Genomic DNA, 23,453 nt, shown 5'->3' on the forward strand with positions numbered 1-23,453 from the left:
TAAGACCCAGTTCAAGCATCTCCTCCACAAGACCTTCTCTGACTAAGACCTAAGGCAGAGTTTATTCTTTTCTTTTTCTAATAGTCTGGACTCACAGATCTCTCTGGTTGCCTTATCTTGCTGACATATAGCACTATGACTCAGGTGACTGAAGGCAGGGACCGTTTCTTTTGTGAACATGACCCATATACCGCCCATCCAGGAGGCATTTGGTAAACACACAATACTTCCCTGTCATCCTCACATATTCATTGTATCAGGGCCCAGAAGCCAGTTATAATCTGATAATATTAAATAAATGGTTAATAAGCTGTAAAGTGTACACCATGCTGAGTAGCATGATAAAACCATGACCTCACCTCTGTTGTCCCATCCAGAACAACAGTGATCACTGTCCAGTGTGTCCATGCGAAGTAAGGAAACTGGGTCTAAGAAATATGCCTTGTCTTTACTGCCATGTTGGTGCCTTGCTGGGTGGAGCAGGCTTTCCACATGGCTCTGAAAAACTCTAGAGGTAATAGAGGACATTTTTGGATCACAAATGTGTCCTGAGTTGTTAAGCTCCAGGAAAGTCTTAATTCCCTTAAATAGTTGGCTCATGATTTCTTCTGATAGTTTCCCTAGCTGGTTTGCTTTGCTTAGATTTAAAACCTTTATTAGATTTCAGTGGTCATATGGTTTTCTTTGCTTATGTATAACAATTTTGTTAGGATAAATTCCTCACACCTTAGGTGATTTTGGCATATATAAGCTCTGTGCTAGCTGGCTGCTGGTCTTTGAGACAAGAGTCCACCAGCAGTCCATTGCTCTCCAATAAAGACTCCCAACTCAGCCTGTTAAGTGGTGACTTCCCTGTTTCTCACAACTATGATCCTTACAACATATGCTTGTGTCCATTTGTCTTTCTGTCACTTTGTACACAGCTCTTGTCAGAATGATTAAGCAGGCATCATACTGCTGTTCATTGAAACATTTAACTTACCCGATTTCTTTTTGTTAGAAATATAAAGAAATCAGCATGGATGTAATTACCTTTTATCATTTCTTAGAATCATGTAAAAGAATGAACCTATCTAAAATGTGACAGTGTGCTCTGTATGTTCAAATCTATTATCTTAATATACAATGAGATATTTACACTTCTCACAGAGATTTGTGTACATCCATCCAGCAAACAACACCAAGACTGAACCCTAAGTGACCTATGGACCCTGACTGACAATGGCACGTCCTTGTGGGTTCATCAGTAATCACAAATACATCTCTGGTACAGCAAGATGATAATGGTGGAAAGTTGTGAATGTGGGGTAAGGGAGATTGAGAGAAAATTCTGTACTTTCTATTCAATCACTTGTGAAGTATACCTAATATTGCTCCCAAACACAAAATCTATAGAAAAAATACCTATTGAGACATAATTATTATCTTAAAATACTGATTTATGAGGAACAATAATGCAAAACTTTGATGCATATGGTCTTAGTTTAAGTGCAAGACCTTTTAAAAATGTACATGTAGAGAGGTTATATAAATTTTATTAGGATTGCAAAGATTTATTATTCCAGAGTCAAATGCCAATAGAGCTTCAATCCTATAGGTAATTTTTTTTTTGGACAGAATCTCATGCTCTAAAACTCATGAACGTTCTACTTCCATCTTCTTAGTGTGGGGATAACAGTGTTGTCTAACATGCTTGTCTTCTACTGGTAAAGTTTAATAGCATTTCTATTGTCTTTCTAGTGCTCTGGTTGCAAATGATCTATTTTGATCTCACTTTGGTAATATCCACAAAACTTAGTGTTCATGTTTTAAAGGAGCCACAAGGGTTTTCTTGGTATATAGATTGGATCTTAACTGAGAAACCTGTACCAGCGAACTATGTGGAGGTTTCTGAACTTTTAAATTACATGCGTCATGTCAAATACATACATGAATGTTTTCTCTTTTTTTATTGTGAAAATACCGTATAGAAGGGTTACAATTACATGGGCAAGATAATGAGAACATTTCTTTTTTTTATTGTGAAAATACTGTACAGAGGGGTTACAATTACATAGGCAAGATAATGAGTACATTTCTTATCAAGCATTGTAGCCTCCTCCTTTGTTTCCCCTTCCCATCCCTTCCCATCCTCCCCCACCCTCCCAACCCTCTTCCCCCCACCACCAAAGTTGTAAAGTTCGTTTTCGACATAACAACTTGTACATCTCATTGTTGCAATGGGTCCACCTGTAACCCTGTCTAAACGATTTGGTTTTCTCCTTCCCCTCCACAAATTATACTGACATAAAATACAGTGAAAGCAGGGGTTATACCATGGGGGAAGGACTTACAAAGCAACAAAGAAATAATCTTATAAATGTGTTAGAAACAATCGCATGAAAGAAAAAAAATTTGAATACATATCTTAGGGTTCATTTCCTTAACATCAACTTATCTGACCTTTTCTGCTTGACTCAGACATATACTAGATATTGCAAAAAAGGGAAACCATGGGACCTATGTTTCTTTGGGCCTGGCTTACTTCACTTCATAGAATTTTTTCCAAGCCTTTCCATTTCCTAACAAATGGGGCAATGTCATTCTTTCTGGTGGAGGCATAGAATTCCATTTTGTATATATACCACATTTTCTTGATCCATTCTTCTACTGAGGGGCATCAAGCATTCTTGCTTCCTCCTTTGTTTCCCCTTCCCAACCCTTCGCTGACCTCCCTGCCCCCCGCCCCCGCCAAAGTTGTAAAATTCATTTTTCGACATAACGACTCATACATCTCATTGTAGCAATGGATCCACCTGTATCCCTATTTAAATGATTTATTTTTTTCCTTCCCCTCCACAAATTATACCAACATCAAATACAATGGAAGCAAGGGTTATACGGGGGTGGGGAGAGGGACATACAAAGCAACAAAGAAATCATAAATATGTTAGAAACAATCGCATGGAAGAAAAAACATTTGAATACTTATCTTGGGGTTCATTTCACCTAACATCAACTTATCTGACCTTTTCTGCTTGTCTCAGACATATACTAGTTATGTATAAGGAAAACCATGGGACCTATGTTTCTTTGGGCCTGGCTTATTTCACTTAATATAATTTTTCCAAGTCTTTCCATTTCCTAACAAATGGGGCATATCAAATATATACATGAATGTTTTCTCTTTTCTGTGGTCCTTAGACATGGCACACACATGAAATATTTTTAGATCAGGAGGCATATTTTGAAATCATTCATGAACAACATTTCTCATAGTGAATTTTACTAAATCCTATGACTGGCAAAGCAGCAACACAAACTGGAAAAAAGTCATTGCTTCCTTATCACCCTTGGTTCTGTCCAAAGAAAAGGAGACATATGGTGAACATAAATGTGCTTGAGAATCTGGTGCAATGACATGGGAGGTAGAGATTAGGAGTATCATGAATGGAGGTAGCATAGGTAGAATTAGTGAGACCTCATCTCAAAAAACAAGCAGAGCGGAAATGTTGTCATGTCTTATGCTATAGGCATTGCTGAGATCATAATGTGAGACTGTCCATAGCAAATATATACACTCTATATGAAAAATAACCTAAGCTCAAAAGAGCTGGAAGTGTGGTTCAAGTGACAGAGTGCTTATTTAGGTCATGAGTTCAAACCTCCCAAAAAGGACACATGAATATATGCCATCATGTATTCATTAGAGTTGATAATAATTTGTATGTCCTGAATTACCTATGCAACAAGAATGATTTGAAGCCTAATGCATTAATTTGGATCATAGACCTACATTTTAAAAGTACCATAAATATAGCTAGGCAATGGTGGTTCATACCTGTCATATTAGCTACTCAGAAGACCAAGTTCTGAAGATCATGATTTGAAGCCAAGCCAGGCATAATTTTATGTCAATTTTCAATTTTTAATAGTGTTTCCTTCTTTTAAAAATTGTCTGATAATTTTTGTCTTCACAAAACATAAATATTTCTCTTTTGTCTATGAATTATTATATTCAACCCTGGAAGAGCGTGAAAAATAAAGTTCACTCAAATGGTGCCTATCCTGGGGCTGGGAAGGTGGTTCAGTGGTAGAGCACTTGCCTTGCATGCTCGAGGCCCTGGGTTCGATTCCTCAGCACCACATAAGCAAAAAGAAAAAAGCCGGAAGTGGCGCTGTGGCTCAAGTGGTAGAGTGCTAGCCTTGAGCTGAAGAGCTGAGGGACAGCACCCAGGCCCAGAGTTCAGGCCCCACGACCGGACCCCCCTAAAAAAATGGTGCCTATCCTGTTTATATTTTTGGTCACAAGAGGACACTGTTGGCTATAAAGGAAATGGCTTTTCTGTAGATTAAAGTGAACCAACCTTCCTTCTCTGCAGCTAAAGGAATTTCTGACTAAACATTTGTTTATTCAGAATCATAAACTGAGGTGTCAGAAATATGTACATTTTCAATAGATTATTTCTTCCTAATAACCCTTTCAATGTCCTAAGAAAACATCTGAATCACACTCTTGCTCTCCCCCTCCACTCCATGAAGATTCTCAGCTAGGTGTGGGGGAGGGGCTTTCTGCACAGAAGCTGTGAAGCAACTTGGCTGATTAGTTGCAGTGCCAGAGTCAAGTCCTGACTTCCCTGGTCCAGTTGAATTACATATACCTATCTCACATAACCAGACAGGCAGCATGAAAGAGCTATTGGGCACTCTGCTGGGACTTTTGTGCACATATCCAGGGTACACAGAGGGTTTCTCAACTGTAGCATGTGGAGGAGAGGCAGGAAGATGTGTCCTCATATGGCAGCAATTTCAGAACTTTGCAGTTGTGGTAATGACAGTCACGCAGCTGATTATGTCTCTCTTTTATTCAGTGTGAGAGGAATTCAGGTGGAGCAGAGTCCTCCAACCTTGCTTCTCCAGGAGGGAGAGAACTCCACGCTGCAGTGCAACTTTTCTAACACAGTAATCGGTGTGCAATGGTTTCAGCAACATCCAAGAGGAAATCTCACCAGCCTGTTTTACATTGCTTCAGGAACAAAGCACAATGGGACGTTCACAACAATGATAGTCACCCAGGAACGCTGCATGCGCAGAGTACAGACTCTGCCACTTACTTCTGTGCTATGTCAGACACAGTGTTCCCCGGGCACCTGCAGCCTGTACATAAACCCTCAACCTGGCACGGCCCCTTCACAGCCATGCATGTTACAAGACCATCTGGGCAGCGTTGTACAGTTTCATGTCTCTTTCCTACATTGGCAGTTTCACCCACAGTTGTTTTTGGCTCCATGGGTTTGAGACTTTAGTCTTTTCTTCCCTTCTCAGTCTATACTTCATCTTTCACTACAAATACCTTACTTGGAATGAGCCAAGTTTCTGACACAAGATGGTATCAAAATAAATTAACCACAGTGTGTTGGATCCCAACAGGACAAAATGTAAGAGCAATAAAAAGAAAAAAATCATTGAGATAAAGATGTATTGACATCAGTGCAGTTTAGTTTGGCATTTCAAGAACATTCAGGCATTTTCACTGTAAGTCAGCAATGCCCATTCACAGGCCTAAGCTCCGCAGGTAAGGCACCTTCCACCTTCAGCCTCAGGTAACACATCCAGCCCCCAGCTGTGTAAAAGGGTCCTCCAAGGAGCTGGAAGGCACCATTTTCTCCTTTCCCGCAAGACAACTTAGCCTTGTCTGCTCTGTTGGCAATAAATCTTTTCCTCTACATGACTTTTGTCTGCGTGGTCTTTTGGTTTCTTTCTGCTTGGGTTACTTTTCCTTTCATTCATTACATGCCCCAGGGGCAAAGGCCATTCTCCAATTCTTGCAACCCAAAATATCAGTGAAGCGGAAGTTTAACAATGTCCGAGGAGAAAGTCCATATAAATGTTGCATTCATCTAATTCCCACTCATGCTTTTGTGTCTTGAATGGTCTGCTTACACTGAAGCAGGCTCTTTGCTCAAATGAAATGGATGTGTGTTCTCTTGTTGGGTGGAGATGTGCCAGAGTTACTTGCTTTATAGTGTTGCTGTTAATCTGCTCAGTTGTCCTATCTTTTTTTTTTTTTTTGGGTCTGGTCGTGGGGCCTGAACTCTGGGCCTGGGTGCTGTCCCTCAGCTCTTCAGCTCAAGGCTAGCGCTCTACCACTTGAGCTACAGCGCCACTTCCAGCTTTTTTCTTTTTGCTTATGTGGTGCTGAGGAATCGAACCCAGGGCCTCATGCATTGCAAGGCAAGCGCTGTACCACTGAGCCACCTTCCCAGCCCAGTTGTCCTATCTTTTACTGAAGGCAAAGTACTAAATTCCCAACTATTATGGTTGAAATCTATTTCTCCCTGCAATTGTGTAAGCTATAAGTACTATATTCTTCTAATGTATTGACTTTTTATTATTATAAGTAGTCCTTAACTTTGGACTGCTTTTTTGGTTAAAATGTATTTTATCAAATAATGTTATAGCAATACCATCTTTCTGGCTCTATGTGCACCATACATTTTCCATCCTTTACCTTATTTCTATTTCCTTGATTTGGATCTGAAATGTTACAATAACTTGTAAATTGGAATTAAGTAAAAAAATTTAATGTACTTACCTAAAAAGTACTGCTTTACAGTCCCAAATTGCTGTCTAAATGAATGTATGTTGAAAGTACTTAAAAGTCAAACCCGCTGTTCATTTTCACTTGATAAATATGGTCACTTGATTTCTTTAAATAATTTTTCTTTTTTCATTGAAGTGTTTCTTACCTTAACTGAAAATTATTGAACATATATATGTAAGACTATTTCTCTACTACCTACTTTTTCTATACTGATGCAATATCTACATTAGCCTATATATCTGATTTTCACCAATACCATCTATTTCACTGTTCTTTCTGGTAGATCCTGGTAGGGTGAGTTCTCCATATTAATCCTTTTAAACTTCTTTTCATTATATAAACATCTTTTCATGATGATTGAATTACTATATCTACTTAAGCAAAAGTAGGTCTGCTGTTCATGTGAACAGCATTGCATAGAATTTGTGGAACTTAAAGCTCATGAGCTCTCTCTAATATATGCATATTTTTATATTCCAGTTTGTTGAAGTTTATTTTTTAGCACTGCTTTCAACTTTTCTGGATAGTAATTTGTAAATCTTTAAGGAAATAAAAAGATACACCATTAGCCAGGATAAAGGCTATGAAGCACATAAGTTGTGAAATGATATTTTTGTAGAACATATATAGAGCTCTTACAACTCAATAAAAGAGAAAAAATTAAGGTAAGAAAAATTATTGAGCTAAAAAAGTATAGGAATGACCAAATCACCAATTAAAAGATTCTCTACATCAGAACCTAAAAAGGCAAACAAATCTTGTCTATACACACTATCTTCCATGGCATCAGCAAAAACAATGTTACTTGCTTCATTCTTCAGATATTCTTGACACAAAACAAGAGAATGTGAACAAGGAGGCAATGTGGGAGGTGGTGGGATTGTGAGTCAACAAGGAGACCAAGGGCAATGCCCGCAAGCTTCCTAGTGCCTGGAACTGGAAATCTGCAGATTATACTTGACATAGTTAATCACAATTACATTACAAATCTTGTGCATGACTTATACAAGCTAAACCACTCCAGAAAACACATTCTAAGAAATAGAGTCCTAGTTATGTGGAGACAGTAGACAGCTTACCACATCACCTGTTTGTCACCTTGAGTTCTGTCTGCACCTACTTTAATTCCAAGTAAAGTTCATATAAAGCCATGAGTACAACCATACTTCTTCCTAATATGATGCAGTACTCCTCACTTAAACACATACTCAATAACCCTTCCCTCCCAATAGGATGATGAGCTTATTTTCCAAATGTGGGATATATTCCTGACTTTTCTAGGTGATTCACACTCTGCACTGAAATCCTGTAGTTCACTGAGTTATGAATTTTAACATTACCTCATGTTCCAGCTTCCTAATATTAATTTTGTTGAACTGTTAATAGTTCAAAAATTAAAGAATATTCACTGTACACATGTGAAAAAATAAGTGGGAAATATGAGAAAGGGCACATTCAAATGACAAAAGTTGTGATCCCAATCTACACACTTATGCTTACATGGACATGGTAAATTCTAAGTCCCTTATACAATTTTGTTTTTAAATTAAATTTAAATATTATTGTAAATGTGATGTACAGATAGGTTACAGTTACATAAATAAGGTAGTGAGTATATTTCTTTTTGAACACTGTCACCCAGCCCTCATTTTCTCCCACTTCCCACCTCCCCCTACCTCCTTTCCCATAAGTTGTAAGGTTATTTCCAACATAGTGTCTAGAGAGTATCACTTTTGAATTGGTTCACCCTCTGTCTCACTGTTGCTGTGATGCCCTTCCCTTCCCCAAATAAGATAAACATATTCAACACAAACGGTTCAGAAATAAAAAAGATGACAACAGGGAATTAACCAAAGGAAATAAAAGAATAAAAGAAATACCTGACTGAAAACAGTAAATAAAAAAACCTCTTGCTTCCATTTCTTAGAGCTCATTTTGATAAGCATCCTTTTATATGGTCATATGCATATAACTCTTGAGCCATTGTGGTCCTTTCCTAAGAATATCCTCCTTTGTTCTCACTGCACTATACTTAAAGTACTGTTTAGTTAATCATGTCCAAGTGTAATCACCTATTACTATCCATTGGATTAACTTGTAGATTTATAGACATATTCTAGTTATTACAAATGGTGGAAACCATGCAGCCTATGTTTCTTTGGGTCTGGATTACTTCACTTAATATATATTTTTTTCCAAGTCCATCCATATTTTTACAAATGGGCTTTATAATTCTTTCTGATGGAAGCATAGGATTCCATTGTGTATATATACCACATTTTCTTGATCTTTTCATCCACTGAAGTTCATCTGTGTTGATCCCATATCTTAACTATGGTAAATAATTCTGCAATGAACATGGTTGTGCTAGTGGCATTAGTGTGGGCTGGTTTGTGGTCATTGAGTAAATGCCAAGGAGTGGGATGCTAGGTTCTAGGGCAGCTCTATGTTTAGCCTTTTGAAGAACATCGATACTGCTTTCCAGAGTGGTTCAACAAGTTTAAATTCTCATTAATTAAGTTCTCATAAATTATGACCACATCCATGTCATCATCTGTTGTTATTATTTTTCTTGATAATGGCCATTCTAACTTGGATGTTGTTTTAATTTACATTTCTTTTATGGTCAGAGGAGTTGAATGCTTCTTTATGTATCTATTGGCTATTCTTATTTCTTCTTTGGAAAGTATCTATTTAAGTCTTTAGCCCACTTATTGATGGGGTTGTTGTTTCTTTGAGGATATTTTTTGAGGGGGTTAATTTTTTTGAGCTCTAAGTATATTTTAGATATGAGGCTCTTGTCTGATGTACAGCTAATAAAGATCTTCTCCCAAACTGTGGGCTTTCTATTTATCTTGCTATCTATCTCCTTTACCATGCAGAAACTCAGTTTAATGCAATCCCATTATTCCAGCCTTTCTTTGATGTGTTGTGTTTCTTGATCTTTACTTAGGAAGTAAAAAAGTTTTTACCTGTTCCAAGGAGCCTTAGTGTTTTCCTATCCCTTCCTGTAATATTTTCAGGGTATTTGGTCTTTCATTGAGGTCTTTGATCCATTTGGAATTGATAATGGTGCAGGGTCATATAGTAGGATCTAACTTCGGTTTTCTACATGGGTATAGCCAATTCTGCCAGCACCATTTGTTGAAGAGGCTGTCTTTTTTCCATCTAATGTGTTTGGCTCCCTTATCAAAGATTAGGTGTCTGTAAGTCTGTCTGTGGGTTCAGTTCTGGGTCTTTGATTCTATTCCATTGGTCCTCAGGCCTGTTCATGTGCCAGTACCAAGCTGTTTTTATAGCTATGGCTTTATAATAAAGTTTGAAGTTTGGTATTGATATTCCTCCAGCACTGTTCTTCCTGCTAAGGAATGTTTTGGCTATTTGGGATCTTTTATTATGCCATATGAATTTTTAGATTGTTTCTTCTATATCATTGAAGAATGTTGTTGCAATTTTGATGGGTATTGTATTGAATTTGTAGATAGCTTTGGGCAGTATTGCCATTTTCACGATATTAATTCTTCCAATCCAGAAGCATGGGAGATTTTTCCACTTTCTTAAATATGCTTTTATTTCCCTTTCCATATTTGTAAAGTTTTCATCATACAGGTCCTTCACATATTTGGTTAATTTCTAAGTATTTTATTTCTTTTGAGGCTATTACAATAGGAGTTGCTTTCACCCTCACTCTTCTCATTGTTGGCATACAGAAAAGCTATTGATTTTGGTGTGTTAATTTATACCCTGCTACTTTTTCAAAGTTTTGGATCAGCTCAAGTAACTTGGTAGAGGAATCTATCAGGTTCTTTAAATATAGGATCATGTCATCTGCAAAGGGAGAGAGTTTTACTCCTTCTTCTCTCTTTGGATTTCCTGAATGTGTGTGTCTTGCCTTATTGCTCTATCCAGAAATTCCAATACTATATTGAAGAGGAGTGGCGAGAATGGACATCCTTGTCTAATTCCTGATCTTAGAGGAAATGGTTTTAACTTTCGATCATTGAGTGTAAGACTGGCTGTAGGTTTGTCATTTACAGCCTTTACAATAAATCTCTGTATAATTATAGCTTACCTGGTGTGAGTCTCTCGGTACAGATAGTTTAGTGGGACCCTAAAACTCTGCTTCTTCAGAACGAGCTCTGTTGGACCCTGTTAACTTTCCATCATCTTCCTTGTACTCATCATACAATGTTTAGAAATTAAAAATAAGACTTTCACTACCTAGAATATCTTCTGCTGTTATATGTAGCCAAGTGGGAGTTAAACTAGGGAGATATAAACATAAAAATAATTTTATCATTGAAAAAGAAATTTTGTATCTTTTCCATAAACTGCCTTTGTGGCTGCTTTTGGTTTTGTTGTTGTTTTGCGTGCGGCGTGTGTGTGTGTGTGTGTGTGTGTATGTGTGTGTGTGTGTGGTTTTGTTGTTGTTTTGCGTGCGGCGTGTGTGTGTGTGTGTGTGTGTGTGTGTGTGTGTGTGTGTGTGTGTGTGTGTGTGTGTGTGTGTGTGTGTCCCTGTCCTGGGTATTGAACTGATAGCTTGAGCATTGTACCTGTAATTTTTCACTCAAGATTGATACTCTACCATTTGAGCCACAGTTCTGCTTCTGGCATTTTACTAATTGGAAATAAAAATCTCAGTGACTTTTCTGACTAGATTGAATAAATCATGGTCCTCATATCTCAGTTTTTTAGTTGCTAGGATTACAGGTATAAGCCACTGGCACTTCAACTTTCACCTGGTTTTTACGTTTGTTCTGTTGCCTTTTCCATAATTGTTTGGCTGAACCTCCACTTTCTGTATTCTGGAATTTATACAGGACAAGATCTTTAATCAGGAGAAATACTTTTGGATTTCTATGAAGTTAAATAAATACTTCTGTAAGTCTACCACTCTTTTGCAGTCACATCACATGCAGGCAAAAAAAGGGAAATCTAAATTTGGAGAACCTATTTAAATGAGAAAGAACATCAACAAAACTTTCCCAACTACTATTAAAATTTCATGTGCTTTTTTGAGCAATATTAAGATTAATTCCTAACTAGTCATTAGAAACAAGTCAACAAATAAAGAGACTGAGAAAATATTCAAACTAGATCCCTCTGAATATGACATATATTTGTAATTGTCTGTCTTAAAAGTCACTCTTAAGCAAGGCAGGCACAGGGACACATGCCTGTAGTCCTAGCTACGTGGAAGGTAGAGAAGAAAGATTTTCAGTTTGACATCTGGAAGATAACTTAGCCATACCCCTTCTTGAAAAATATCTCCATTTAGAGGGAGGGGCCAAGATGGCCACAGAATAGTAGGGAAACACTGCAGCTCTCTCCAACCAAATAGAGAGTTTGGGTTTCAACGCTCTGTTTCTTCAAAAGACCGACAACAACAAAAAGGCAATTCCTCAGAGAGATACAGGAAGTGAAAAAAAGAAAAAGAAAAAACTCCAGAACCTACACAAAGATGGTAAACTGGGAAGACCCTTCCCCCAAACCTTGCTGCAGGCAGGGCTCCACACCAAGCCACTCGAGCGGCCCAGCTCAGGACCCACCAGGGACCACAGAGCTGCAAGCATCCCAAGGCTCCAGGAAGACTCCCAAAAGCCAGTGCCAACCTAGAGAATACAAACAGAAAACTTAGAAGGGAACACACAGAAAGACCCCCCCCCCCCACACACACACACAGCACAGTGCCTCTGCCCAGTGGCATAAACAGCTCCAGCCAAGTCCTGAGCAGAAGCTGGCTGCCGAGGCAGCTGCCCCGGCGGCAGTGAACCATCCCAGATGTGCAGCACACTGCCTCTCTACATGGGCCTACGAGAGCAGTCCAGCCCAGCTTGGGACAGTGATAACAGCAGTGGGAGCAGCAAACAACCCCAGGCTCACAGCACAGTGTCTTTAGGCACCCGCCCTTGTAAGTGGCTGGCCCAGCTAGGGGCAACCTCAGACTATCTGTGAGCACAGCACTTCCCTGCACCATCCTGGGGTGGCAGCGGCAGCTGTGGGGGGAGGCAGCAGCAGCAGTGAACGACCCTAGACTCCCCAGCCCTGCACCTCGCTACCCTGGCCTGTGAAAACAACCCAACCCAGTTCAGGGCTGTGGTGACTGCAGAAGTGGCAGAGAAAGACCCCAGATATGTAGTGTGGTGCAGCACCTTCCTACACCGGCCCTCATATGCAGCCGGGGCTAGTCCGGGCCAACCCCAGACATGCTGTGGAACACAGAGCCTCGCTGCACAAGTCTGCATAAGGAGCCCAGCCCAGCCTGGGGTGGCTGCAACAGTCATGGCCGGGTGGCAACAGCCGCAGCAAATGACCCTAGGCCCCTGGCGCCCTCTCCCCCACCCCCCACAAGCCCACGGAAGCAACTCAACCCAGTTCAAGGCAGCAGTGACTTTGGTGGTGTCAGTGAACAACCCCAGACTCACAGTGCCATGTGGTGCCTCCCTACACAGGCCTATGTAAGCAACCCAGCCCAGGAAAGTAGTGGTGTCCGAGTTGGCGCAGTGGTAGCCAAGGACCCCAAACTCGCAGCATGACCCTGTGCCTCTCTGCACTGGCCCGCAGGAGCAGTCCAGCCCAAAGCAGGGCAGCAGTGGTGAGGAACCCCAGATCCACGACACCAAACGGGAGAGCATAAACAGTGGTAAAGGCTGTAAAACACAGACTCAGACTGTGCTACCACCCAGTATAGCCTACATCATTTCAAAGAATGTGGAACATGGTGTTGAACAGCAACCTACAGCGCACAAGACCAGCAATCTGCCACAGCACTGCTGGACAGCTCCCAACCAGTACCAGGATAAGTGACACCCTCACCTAACCCCCCCCCCAGTCACGGGAGACCAGCATTTATGGTAACCCCCCACAGAACTTGACGACCCCCAACACCACTTGGACCACAGGTCCTAAGGAAACTGGGAGCTGTGCAAGTGCACCAGCAACCTGTGGGCACAGCCAGCTGGCCAAGCTTGACCAAGAGTGTGCCCCTGGGAGGGAACACAAGGAGTCTAGGTGGCTGTTCCTTGACTAAAGATGGGGACTGCTTAGGATATCTAGTAGGCAGTTGAAGGAACCCTACCTGTGTCCCAAGCAGGAAGCCTAGCTATCTTAACTGTCTGCACCTGACTGTACAGGATCTGAGTGCACACCCCAGCAGAGGGCAGAGTGTGTCTACCCTCCTACCACAAACTAACAGGAGTAAGCCCTACATGGGTCAGACCAGCAGCAGGAAAACAACCCCTCCCACAACAGAAACTCGGGCCAGGTAAAATACTCTCAACCAGCCAAGAGCAAGCTACATCAATTGATTCAGGAACAAATCCAGAACCAAGCAAAGGTAGCCACCTGGAATTGGTCTCCAACAATTCCTGAATCCACATGCGAAAATCACAGCAAAAAACTATAAAATTACAAAATTCATCAACAGCCAAGATAGTAAACCAGACCCAAAGGGCAGCAACCACACAGGGGAGGACGCCAGTGGAAGCAAAAAAGAAATGGAAGATAAGCACTACATCCCAAGATGATAGAGGCAATGACTCAAGAATTAAAATGAGAAATAGATCCGAAATTTAAAGAACAAAGGAATAAGCTACCAAAAGAGATCCAGGCCTTCAAACAAGAAATAAACACAAAAATAGATGCAGTACACACCTCACTAAAAGGTAAGATTAGTAATCTAAGGAATGACATAGAAATTATAAATGGCTCAATCTCCTCCATGCAAAATTCAATTTCCTCCATGCGAACCACAATGGAAGCCACAGTTAATAGAATAAATGAAATGGAAAATAGAATATCAGATACTGATGACAAAATGCAGGCACTGGTTCAAAATTATTCATATTCAACTATTTTAATTGCTACTCAACACCTAAATCTGTTTACCTTTACTTTCCTCTCTTCCTTCTTCTATTTTTTCTTTTTCTTTTTTCAGTGAGGAACCCAAGGTTTATAATGAATTAGGGAAGACATCTAACACTGAGCTATATCTCTAGCCCTGTGTAATATTCTTGACTATAAATTGTTCCATAAATCAACTGAGATTCTGACAAGCAATTTTGGCTGAATCAAGATAAGAGTTTAGTATTGTGCATATAGATACTGCTACATTATTTTTCTTCCTATTTTTCCATTTATAACAAGCAGATACTAGTTTCTTCTTTACATTAGGCTTGTCAATGAAATTATTTAAATACATTCACTTTTTATTTTTAGAAAAAATGTTTCACAAAAACCAGAGGAAAGGTAGTTATTTTTAAATGTAGAGACAAGGTCTTTAATGGATGGAATCTGACAGGTGATAGAGAAAAGTATAAACTGTAGCACATAAGTCTATCAGTCCAAAGAAAAATATGAAACAAGGATTTATATCCTGCTAAACTGACTTAGATGATAATGGTTACAGGCAACATTTTTTGGTGCAGGTTCTGGTATTGGACATTAGAGCCTCATACTTTCAATTGACTTTTTTCACCTTGTTTTTTCAATTGGCTCTATCACTTGAGCCACATGTCCACTTCAGACATAGTAAGACAGATGACCATCTCATATAATACTAATGTGGAAGTGGTATTCTATTCCATTTTCTGTATTCCATGGTTAGCACACATTGAGGTTCTTTCCACTGAACAACAAGGGAAATACACAGGGAAAGGAGAGATACCTCGTGTTAGGTCATAGGTCCTCCTTAGACTTTTTGTTTTGTTTTGTTTTTGGTCGTGGGGCTTGAACTCTGGGCCTGGGCGCTGTCCCTCAGCTCTTCAGCTCAAGGCGAGCGCTCTACCACTTGAGCTACAGTGCCACTTCCGGTTTTCTGGTGGTTTATTGGAGATAGGAGTCTCACAGTCTCTCCTGCCCTGGCTGGCTTTGAACCGCGATCCTCAGATCTCAGCCTCCTGAGTAGCTAGGATTACAGGCGTGTACCACCAGCGCCCGGCTCCTCCTTAGACTTTTACAGAACTTCTCTCTGGAAAATCACTTTTTTTTTTTATACTGATGGTAGTTAAACTTAGGTTTAATGGCATGCTAAGTGGGTGTTCCACCATTGACTACATCCCATATTTAACTAAGTCAAGTAATTAAGAACAGTGAGACTGCTAAGAAGCATCAGGTACAGAGCTGACAAGTTGCCTGAGCTGAGAAGTTGCCCAGCTGAAGCTGGATAGTCACTTTAATGATGCCAATAGTGCACACAGAAGGAGGATGAGCCTGAGGTCTTCTAGATTTGAAACCCTCATATTTTGGAAGAAGAAAATATAAAGTCAAGATCAAAACAGTGTATTTTATAAGTGAAAACGTAAGCGGGATGTGTCAATTCAAACTCAAGATCACGTTACCTTGTTAGGTCCAGCTCCAAAGTGGTCTTCAAACATCATTCCATTTGAAGAATCAGGGCACAATGAAGAATCTGGTCAGACCCCCAAAGGGAAAAATCCATGCTGCCAGGGATCTACATGGCCAGAAGACAGCGGTCCTCAGAGACCACTCTGGTCTATGTTAACTGCCTTGGGATGTAATACAAAAATATAGTCATTAGGCATAGTTATTGCAACTTAAATAGTAATTAACAGTATCCATAGCAAAGGGAATAAATGAAAATGATTAAATCCATGCCTTCACAGTATTACCTAAATAGCATAGCTTAATTAGTCATAGTTAGAGGATAAGAGTGTACTCATTCATTAATTCAAAACTTACAGATTAAGTGGGAAGAAAAAAATCCATTCTGACTGGTAAAAGTATTTGAGAAGCTCCAACCCCCTTTATGAGGAAAGCTCTAGTGAAACTAGAATCCATGCAACACTCCTCAATATAATAAAGGCCACATATGACAAATCTACCATGAAAAGTTAAAACCATTTCCTCTAAAATCAGGAACAAGACAAGGATGTCCACTCTCTCCACTCCTCTTCAACATAGCATTGGAATTCCTTGCCAGAGCAAAAAGAAAATGGCCAAACATAAAGGGGATCCAGAGAAAGAAGAGATAAAACTCTCCTTTTTCAGATGACATGATCCTGTATTTAAAGAACTCCATAGACTCCTCTCCAAAGTTACTTAAGCTGATCAGAAACTTTGGCAAAGTAGCAGCGTATAAAATTAACCCACAAAAATCAGTATCTTTTCTGTATGCCAACAATGAGTGAGATTGAAATCAGGAAAGCAACTACTTTTGTAATAGCCTCAAAAAACAGTTAGGAATTAACTTAACCAAAGAGGCAAAGGACCTCTATAATGAAAACTTTAAGTTAAAGCAGACTTAAGGAAGTGGAAAAACCTCCCATGCTCCTGGATTGGAAGGATTAACATCATGAAAATGGCAATATTGCCCAAATCTATCTACAAATTCAATACAATAACCATCAATATCCCAACAACACTCTTTAATGAAATAGAAAAGCAATCTAAACATTCATATGGAATAGGAGAAGATCCCAAATAGCAAAACCAATCCTTAGCAGGAAAAACAGCACTGGAAGAATATCAATGCCAAACTTCAAACTCTATTATAAGGCTGTGGTTATAAAAACAGCTTTGTACTGACACATGAACTGGCCTGAGACCCAATGGAATAACCAAGGACCCAGAAATGATCCCAAAGAGCTATGGCCCACAATCTTTGATAAGAGAGCCAAAATTATCAGATGGAAGAAAGACACTCTATTCAAAAAATGGTGCTGGCAAAATTGGCTATAAACATGTAGAAAATGACTCTACATGTTTGATTCTTATATATCACCCTGTACCAGAATCAATTCCAAACAGATCAAAGACCTTGAGGCAAGAAAAATATTACAGGAAGGGACAAGGATATACTATGGCTCCTTGGCACAGGTTGAAACTTCCTAAATACAGATCCAGAAACACAATCAAAAAATAAAAATAAAAAGGGCTGGATAAATGAGATTGCATTAAACTGTAGAGCTTCTGCATGGCAAAGGACATAGCCAGCAAGATAAATAGAAAGCCCACAGATTGGGAGAAGATCTTCACTAACTATACAAGAGACAAGGGCTCATATCTAAACTATACTTAGAGTTCAAAAAATTAAACCCCCAGTAACAAATCCTCAAAGAAACAATCACCGCATTAATAAGTGGACTAAAGAATTAAAAGAGACTTCTCTGGAAAGGAAATAAGAATAGCCAATAGACACATGAAGAAATGTTCAACATTTCTGTCCATAAAAGAAATGCATATTAAAACCACATTGAGATTCCGCCTCACCACAGTTAGAATGGCCATTATCAAGAAAAACAAACAATAGTACTTACTGGTGAAGATGTGGCCAAAAGGCCACTGTTGGTGGGAATATAAACTGGTTTAACCCCTCTAGAAAGCAGTACGAAGGTTCCTCAAAAGACTAAACATAGAGCTCCCTTATGATCCAGCAATCACACTCCAATTGGCAATTACCCAAATGACCACCAACAAGTCCATATTAAAGTTATCAGCACAACTGATATTATTCATCATAGCTAAGATATGGAACCAACCCAGATGCCCCTCACTAGATGAATGGACCTAGAAAATGTGGTATATCTACACAGTGGAATTAAATGCTTCCATCAGAAGGAATGACATTGCACCACTTGTAAGGAAACAGAAAGACTCAAAAAAAATCATATTAAGTGAAGTAAGCCAGACCCAAAGAAACATAAGCTCCATGGTTTCCCTCAATTATAATAATTAGAATATGTTTAGGATAGTTCTAGCAGAGGATCACAATAGCTTAATAGCTATGTACATATGACTATATAAAATGATGCTAATTGAAATGAACTCCAAGATATGGAAACAAGAATTGATATTGTTTTTTTACTGTACTGTGTGAAGTTATTTCTTTTTTCCTTCATTTTGTAACCCCTTTGGTTTATCTCCTATTGTCACTGTTTTTGATTTTAGTACCCTGTGTCTTATAGGTAGGTTTATCTGATTTGGGGAAGGGAAAGGGAACAACAAAATGGTGTAGGGCAGAGAGGAGCTGTAAAATCTCGTTTTTGTTTTTAATCTCTCTTCCACTAAAGGTCAGCAGCCCCCTCCTCTGGTAGATTGCTCCATGTACATGAGCAGTCGCAAAGGCATAGCGGCTGTCAGTATATATGGTGGCTTTTCTTCCCTTGGCTAGCTCTAGCGCTTGGGTGAGTGCTATCAATTCTGCTTTCTGGGCCGATGTCCCTTCAGGGAGTTCGGAAGACCAGACTACTTCATCTTTACTGACCACCGCCGCTCCCGCTCGCCTCTTACCTTCTTGGAGGAAGCTACTGCCATCTGTATACCACACCACTTCTGGATTTTTCAAGGGCTGGTCTTTCAAGTCCTGCCTTACTCCCGCTTCTTCCGCCAGGACTTCTTGGCAAGTGTGTAACACCGGGCCTGCGGCTTCCTCGGGGAGTAGGGTTGGCTGGGTTTAGGGTAGAAGGAAGTCCGAAAACAACTCTTTGCTTATCCAAGACTTTGGTAGTGAGTAATCCTTGCATTTGATAGCCACCTGTCAGGGGGTTGCCTCACTACGCTTTCCAGGGCGTGGGGAGCAACAATGGTGAGTTTCTGGCCCAGAGTCAGTTTGTCAGCATCCTTGGTTAGGAGAGCCGCTGCTGCAATAGCTTTTAAGCACCTGGGCCATCCAGCAGCTACTGAGTCCAGTCTTTTTGACAGATAGGCCACCGGTCTCTTCCAGGGCCCCGAAGTCTGAGTTAACACTCCTCTGGCCACTCCCCCTTTTTCTTCAATATAGAGAGTAAAGGGCTTCTCTATATTTGGGAGTGCTAGTGCTGGAGCGAATAGGGCCTGCTTGATGGCATCAAAGGCCTGTTGTTGCTCATGGCCCCAGTGAAAGCTGGCATCTCCTTTTAAGAGGGGATACAGAGGGGCCGCGAGGGACGCAAAGCCTGGGATCCATAGTCTACAAAAGCCAGCCCAGGAATTCCCTTAGTTGCTTCCGATTAGCTGGGGGAGGGATCTGCACAACAGTCTTTTTCCGAGCTTCAGTCAGCCATCTCTTTCCCTCTCTCAACATATAGCCCAAGAAGATTACTTCTTTTACACATATCCGGGCCTTCTTGGCCAAGGCTCTGTACCCCAGTCTGGCTAGTTCGGACAGTAATTCCCGGTCCCATACTCACAGTCTTCCCGGGTAGAGGCCCTGAGGAGTAGATCATCCACATACTATAGCAGAGTTACCTCGGGATGTTGTAGTCTGAAAGCCTTCAGATCCTAGTGTAGGGCTTCATCAAAAATAGTGGGTGAGTTCTTAAATCCCTGCGGAAGTCTAGTCCAAGTTAGCTGTCCAGAAGAACCCGTCTCAGGGTCTATCCACTCAAAAACAAACAACGACTGACTGTCCTTGTGCAGGGGTAGGCAGAAAAAGGCATCTTTTAAATCTAATACAGAATACCATTGTCTTCAGGGCTGAGAGTACTGAGCAAGTTATAGGGGTTAGGGACTGTGGGGTGGATATCTTGTACCCGGCTGTTAACTTCCCTCACGTCTTGCACAGGTCGATAATCCTGGGTCCCTGGCTTCTTCACTGGTAGCAGAGTATTCCACATTGACTGGCATTCAACCAGCACCCCCAATCTCAAAATTTTTTGGATATGAGGCCTGATGCCCTCTCTTGCCTCCTTGCTCATATAATATTGTTTTACTTATATAGGGGTGGCAGAGGGTTTCATGGTAACCACCACCGGGGGCTGACTAGTGGCTAATCCTAGTCCAGCTATTTCTGCCCATGCTCCAGGGAACTCCTGTAGCGATTTTTGGTCAATTTGCGGGGGGTCTGGGCTTGATCAGGAAACAGTTGATATTCGTCCTCAACTGACATGGTTAGGGCCGCAACCATGGGCTGTCTTACAGAAGGGTTGAGGAATTCCACTTTTGGCCCCCCAGGGTTAAAAGTGATCCATGCCCTAAGTTTTGTCAACAAGTCTCTTCCCATCAAAGGGGCTGGGCACTCTGGGATGACCAAAAAGGAATGTTGCACTTTTCCTCTACCCAAATCCATAGTTCTTTTGGTAGTCCAGGCCCGGTATCGGCTGCCATTTGCTCCCTGGACTAGAGACCTTTTATTTGAGAGTGGGCCGAGCGGAGCTTGAAGGGCTGAGTATACTGCCCCTGTGTCTACTTCAAAGTCACTTGGGGTCCCCTCCACATCAAAGGTTACCCTGAGCTCTGGGAGGGGGTCCGAGCCCTGTCTTCTCTAGTCTTCTTCTTCCAGGGCTAGCAAGGTAGATTGACGAGCCTGGGGCAATCTTTTTCTTCTAGGGCAGTCTCTGGCCCAATGTCCTTTTTCCTTGCAGTAGGCACATTGGTCTGAGGTCAGAGAGGACAGTCAGCACGGGCCCAGGTTTCCCTTCCTGTCTCCCTGATCTCTAAATCCTAGCTTTTCCACTACTGTGGCCAAAATCTTTGTTACTGCTTTGTCCCTTCTCTTATCCTTCTCTCTCTCTCTCTTCTCTCTCCCTTTCCTTTCTTTGTTCCTTTTCTTCCTCAGTCTCTCTCTTATAGAAAACTTTATCTGCCTCTCTCACTAGGTCTCTTAGGGTCAGGTCCTGAAGCCCATCTAGACGCTGCAGCTTTCGTCTAATGTCTAGTGCGGACTGTCCTATAAAAGCCATGGCGACTGACTAGACGCTGCAGCTTTCCTCTAATGTCTAGTGTGGACTGTCCTATAAAAGCCATGGCAACTGACTAGATGCTGCAGCTTTCCTCTAATGTCTAGTGCGGACTGTCCTATAAAAGCCATGGCGACTGATGCCCTCTGTTCCTCAGACTGAGGATTAAAAGGAGTATATCTCCTATAAGCCTCCATGATCCTTTCCAGGAACATAGAGGGTGACTCAGTGGGCCCTTGAATGACCTCTCTTACCTTAGCCAAATTGGTGGGCCTTCTAGAGACTGCGTGGAGACCCGCCAGGAGAGCCCCACGAGAGGAGGACAAATGCTCCCTACCTTGCAGGGTATTTGGGTTCCAGTCCGGTCTGGTTAGGGGGAAAACATCCTCAATCAGGTTTGGAAGCTGGGTCGGCCTTCCATTTGGCCCCAGTACATTCTTTCTGGCTTCAAGCAGAATTGTCTCTCTTTCTTCCATTGTTAAGAGTATTAAAAGCTGCTGGCAATCATCCCAAGTGGGCTGGTATGAGTACATAAGAGACTCCACCAAACCTGTCAAACGAGTAGGTTCTTCAGAGAAAGGAGGGTTGTTATTTTTCCAATTATATAAATCTGAGGAGGAGAAGGGCCAGTATTGGAGGGCTGGCATTTCCCCCCATTCTCATCATCTATCATAGAGCCATAAGGGCATAGGGGGAGGGTGACAGCCACGTCCACGGAGGATCCTGTGAGAGAAACGACTGTCTTCCGGCTTCGGGTCCCTTGGGCAGGGCCGGACTCCCCGGGAGGGGAAATGGTGGAAGAAGAGGAAACAGAAGAAGGGGAAGGATCAGGGGTGGGGATACTGGTGGAGACTGAACCCTACTCTGGGGATAGGGTGATGGAGGAGATTCAAGCAAAAATGGGTCCTGGGATTCCTGTAGGACACGAGGTGAGGGGGATGAGGGAGCAGAAGGCTTCACCAGAAGCATAGTAGCAGAACCATATAGTGACGGGGGAGGGGGAGGGGAGGAATGACTTTACCCATAGTGGAGGAGATTCACACAAGTCCTGCCAAGTTAGGATGTAGACCTCCTGGTCAGGATGACCATGCTGGCCAGGGCGGAAAATAACATCTCGAACTTGTCTGATCAGAGACATGTGGAAGGACCCCTCAGGGGGCCAGCCGACATTGAAAGTTGGCCACTCTGAGGAACAAAAAGTTTGCCATTTACCACACCTCACAGTAAGAGAAAGGTTTTGGGCCCGATTTTTCACCTCCGACCAGTGGTCAAGGATCAGAGTCAGGGAAGTAGAGGGCCCTTGTCCCATGGCCGCAAACAATCAAACAATCGGGACAAAAACAAACACAACAACCATGGACAGCATACGATGAACACTTAACAAAAGACAGAACAAACTTGCTGGCTGAACTGACTGGCAACAATTGGAAGGAATCAGAAGAAGACCTTACCCAAGGAGCGTGCGAGAGTGATCGGACCCCCTCAATGTCTAGAGGAACGTGCGAGCACAGTCGGACCCCCAGCCAGAGGAGCATGCGAGCACCCCGGGACCCACCTGTCTTTCAGAGGAGCGTGCGGGAGAGCTGGGACCCCCTTTTCACCCACCAGGGCGTCCCCCAGGGGTAGGGCCTGAGGCTCCGACACGTCTGTCAGCCGACACGTCTGTCAGCCACAGCCAGTGAGGGCTCAAGCCCCACACCAGCGGCCACCTTGCCAAGTCCCAAACCAAAAACGGAAACAGAAACAGAAATACAGAAATGTACAAAAGTGAAACAAAAACCTAAGCGATCTCACTAACAATTAAAGCGCCTGTACTTACCCCGAGAAGCGTCCGTTGGAGTCCCCCAAGCTGCCGGAGCCTATCTCGGTGGAACCTCCAACACAACAATTATGCTGCATATCCACGGAACGATTTTTATGCTATTTTATTCCCCTGGATACATAAAAGCAGTAGAAAATCCAGCGATCAATTTGGTGGTTGAGCACACTTTTTTAAAGCGAGAAAAGAGATACCATATTCGACAATTCAAGGCAACACAGACATAACTTACATTCATCAGAATGCATATTTAAAAAAACGGAAATAAAAACAAAACCATCGTACTCTCATAACTTCAATCACCTTATTAGAACTAAGGATTCACAAGCAGAGCTTCCAAGAAATCATCCAGCTTACCTCCGGAAGCAAGAAGAGAAAAGCGCGCACTCTCCCAGCACACTCCTGAGACCTAGGGTCTGGCACGGGTCAAAAACCA

The 23,453-nt window shown here is 41.7% G+C and overlaps 1 long non-coding RNA gene across 2 annotated transcripts; it reads right to left on the bottom strand.

Moving 5' to 3' along the window:
• Positions 1-2,161: 2,161 nt before the first annotated feature.
• Positions 2,162-23,443, bottom strand: LOC138838913 (uncharacterized). Of its 2 annotated transcripts, XR_011375789.1 has the most exons (6): positions 23,375-23,443; positions 23,018-23,131; positions 21,536-21,748; positions 18,833-20,896; positions 15,922-16,089; positions 2,162-12,195 (listed from the first exon to the last, which is right to left on the bottom strand). It is a non-coding gene; the product is annotated as an uncharacterized lncRNA (long non-coding RNA). The 2 variants fall into 2 exon arrangements; XR_011375790.1 differs by lacking the exons at positions 23,018-23,131; positions 23,375-23,443 and adding an exon at positions 22,220-22,668.
• Positions 23,444-23,453: the final 10 nt, after the last annotated feature.

This window comes from Dipodomys merriami, unplaced genomic scaffold, assembly GCF_024711535.1.
Source record: "Dipodomys merriami isolate MVZ:Mamm:240054 unplaced genomic scaffold, mDipMer1.0.p SCAF_29, whole genome shotgun sequence".
In the NCBI taxonomy this organism is placed as follows: Eukaryota; Metazoa; Chordata; class Mammalia; order Rodentia; family Heteromyidae; genus Dipodomys; species Dipodomys merriami.